Source organism: Equus caballus, chromosome 7 (genome assembly GCF_041296265.1).
Source record: "Equus caballus isolate H_3958 breed thoroughbred chromosome 7, TB-T2T, whole genome shotgun sequence".
In the NCBI taxonomy this organism is placed as follows: domain Eukaryota; kingdom Metazoa; phylum Chordata; class Mammalia; order Perissodactyla; family Equidae; genus Equus; species Equus caballus.
The window spans coordinates 84372509-84376159 of NC_091690.1; the positions used below are offsets into that span (position 1 = coordinate 84372509).

The following is a 3651-nucleotide window of genomic DNA, read 5'->3' on the forward strand; positions in this document are numbered from 1 at the left end:
TGATGGCAGGATGACAGGCACAAACCAAGACTATCCGAGGCAAATTAGCCTGTGTGGCCATCTAGTTAGAGGGGAAGAAGGCCATGAGTGGGTACCAGATGGGAAGGTGGTGGGACAGGGACTGAAGGCCTTAAACCTGCTCGGGAGCCAGGATTTGATCCTCGAGGCATTGAAATGTCATTGAAGGGTGCCAAGCAGGGTGGGGATATGATGGTCCCTGTGTTGTGGGAAGATCACCAAGGGAGTCATATTGAGAATTCAAGGATCTAGACTGTAAGCTTTCCAAGGGCAGGAATCTCATGCTTTTATTTGGAATTTATGCCCAATGTATACACAGTGGCTAGCATGATGTCTGGCATAGAGAAGAAGCTTAATAAAAATTTCCAATGCAAGGTCTTCAGTGAGGCTTGTCTTTAAAATTACAATCCCCTCCCCTCTCATCATAAGCAGTATTTCCTGTCCCCTTCTCTCCATGGCTTATCGCTGTCTGACATGCTAGATGTGTGTCTGCATCCTCCTTCCAGAAGGCAAGCTCCACCAAGGCAGAGATTTTCATCTGTTCTGTTCACCGCTGTTTCCCTAGTTCCTGGTGCCAGGAAGGTACTCAATACATCCTTGTTGAAGGAAGGGAAGATGGCGGAAGGCAAAGAGATTTGTTCACAGTCTGTGACAACTGTGTGGGTGTGGGAGAGGAGGATCTGGAAGGGGCAGTGTGGTAGAGATAAAGAGTGAGAAAACTTGAATCAAGACTTGTTTGCCCAGATCTTCCTCCTGGGATCGTCTTGCACAGAGCATCTTCATCTTCAAAGTTCCTTCTGGGATCTGCAGTGAGTTGGTGTGGAAGGAATCCCCAGGCCTCCTGGCTGTGAATCATTAACATCTCCTCTGCCCTCTGTTTGACTGCTCAGCCAAGGTCACCATCATTTCCTGCACAGCCTGACTCCAAGTGCTCAGAGCTTGCCTGTGAATGTTTAATGAAAGGATGCCATTTGCCACATTAGCAAGGGGAAAGGAATATCAGTTCACAAAGTTCTTTTTCAAGCACTTTTTTTCCGTCCACAAGATTTAGGCATCTTTTTTTTTGCAATTAAATAGCCCTTTCCAATGACTCTCTCCCCTCCTACACCTGCTTCAAAGGGTCTCTCCCTGCATTTGTGGGCCTCACTTCCAGCCAGGCCTCTTTCTCTCAGGCTCTTTCATTTCTTCTATATGACTTATTCTTTCTGTGTCTCACCCCAACCCCAAATAAGTTGGACAAGTGGGCCTTGGTATCCTCCTTTATGGGATAAATTCAACCCATGGCCAACCATCTTCCCAAACCCCAAATGACTAAGCATGTAAGGGCCCTTCAATCTGCTCAAGTCTCCGTCTTGGCCGAGTGTCAGTCCCAAGCTTTCATTGTGGTTTCTTCTGGGAAACCTATGGGCTATTCTTCATGTCAACAAAACCCCTGGCAACCTGCCCAGGCCTGCCTGGACGTGCCATAGATAGTGCGGTGGTAACAGATTGGGCTTCTCTGTCACAACCACATTCCACACTGTGCTGGCACTGGGTGGGACAGAGGAGTAGGCCAGGGGGTATTGTGATTAGAGCCAACACTCTAGGTCCTGCCATCTGGAAAGGGCAGCTGATGGGGACTACTTGAAGACTGGGGACACCTGGGGACAACAGTTAGCAGACCTGATGGGATGGATGCAGGGATCAGGGTGGAATTCTGAGGCAGGTCAGTAGCAACAGTGATCTAAAAGCTAGAGATGAATGCAGACCCTGTGGTGGAATCAGAGTGTGGATGCAGACGCTACAGAGGAATGAAAAACTAGGAAGACCGTTGTAACCGTATATGCACATTTTTAAGAGGAAGGCCTGTTGGGAAATGAGATTGACAACCAAAGGCCAAAAGTGTGCTGGTGAAGATGCACAAGAAGGGCACGAGGATGAAGTGGTTATCTGATCCTAGGCCCAGTACCTGGCGTCCCTAACACCTTCACTCCATTTCAGGAAAGCATACGGTCAGTTTCTGTGTAGGAACTGTGCTTCCCTAGATGGGCCCAGATATTTTCCTGGGTTCAACCTTCCATTGGGATTGATTCTGACCACTGCAGTTCACAGTTCATTTGTTCATTCACAAACTCTCATTGAGTCCATTGGCAGGTCCTGAGACACAGCTGTCCCTGCCTTCAGATATCTCCTAGTCCAGTGGCAGGGGCTGCCTAGTAGGTAGGGAATTACAAATCTCTGTGATCAGCACTATTATAGAGGCATGCCCAGAGGGCCACGGGAGCGCATAGGACGGATGCCATCCTAGGTTGGACCCCCAGATAGATGGGTGTGTAAATGATTTTTCAAGTAGTGCTCCCAGGAGAAATCGGTAAGAGAGTGGGGGAAGTAGGGCAGGAAGGAGGAAGAAGCCCAATGAGGGTGAGATTCAAAGCACAAGTCCTGCTGAGAGAAGCTTCCACCTGACCCCACAGGAAAACTCCGGAGTGTAAACCAGGCCTCGGAATTTGTCCCCAAAATATGGGGAGAACCTGGGCTTTCAGATTTCCAATCTATCAGTCACTGGCTAAGGACTGCTGCGAGGGCGGGCACATAAATTCCCAGACACGCTGTCCATGCAGGTGCCCGTGGGCCCAGGGCAGCGCCTCTGGAAAAGAGTCACAGGTGTCGGGTGCAGAAAAGAAAAACATTCCAAAGGGGAAAACAGAAGGAAGCCAGGGAGGGGCACAGAGCAATAGCAAAGGGATCTGGGGCAATCTGGATGGAGCATCAATGTCTGATACAGGCACACAACCCAACTTTATGGGTCAAGATAGACTTCCTGAGGAGGTGACACCACACCTGGGAGATGGCTGGGAGTTATGCAGCCAAGGCTATGTGAGAGGCTCGAGGCAGGGAGATGGTAGAAGAGGATGAGCAGGGAGCAAATGCCTGTGATAACTACATTCAAGGGGACCTCTCTCTTACCTTGGGTGGTTTCTTTTCCCAGTTGTAAGCAATTTGTAATTAGCAAGATAACAACATCAGAATACCCAACCTCTTTGCTTAGAAAACAAAACAAACGAAAACACACACTATTACCTGGTTTCCTTCGAAAAAGAACAGACTGTGGTTGAGAATGATGTCTGTTCTTGACCTCGGTGGGGAGCTGTTAGTAATGTCTACTTCTTTATAAATGAATCTGTACCTAAAGCCATGCAGGATGGTGCTCTGGGTCCTCAGGCAGGGGCACCTGCTCTCGCCTGTCACCTCTGCCTCAGCCAGCTGCCCTGGGATCCAAGAGGGGCTCCCCTTGAAGGAAGAAATGGTCCTCTGTCTCTCCAACTGTTCTGTTCCTTCTGTTCCGGGAAGACAGGTGAGGCATGCGGCTGGGGGAAGAGACGAACCTCCTCAAAATTTCTGTTGGAAACATTTGTGAAGACAAATTAGCCTGAGAAGACTTTGTCTTTCCTCCAACTCTCATTTAATTTGAATACAAATCTGCCCTCTGTGCAGTCTTTGGTTCCAGAACACCTACACCTTGGTGAGCACAGCCCAGAATGGTTCTGCCTCTGGAGCACAGATCTAATATTTCTGTCTCTGCCTCAAGCAGGGACACAATTTTTTAACCTGTAGAATGTCCAAATATCGGTAAAACTAAAGAGTATTAAGTCA

General features: G+C 48.6%; 1 long non-coding RNA gene across 1 annotated transcript; it reads right to left on the reverse strand.

Moving 5' to 3' along the window:
* Positions 1 to 279: 279 nt before the first annotated feature.
* Positions 280 to 3417, reverse strand: LOC138925049 (uncharacterized). The gene is made up of 2 exons (XR_011440708.1): positions 3079 to 3417; positions 280 to 961 (listed from the first exon to the last, which is right to left on the reverse strand). It is a non-coding gene; the product is annotated as an uncharacterized lncRNA (long non-coding RNA).
* Between the last annotated feature and the right edge of the window lie 234 nt (positions 3418 to 3651).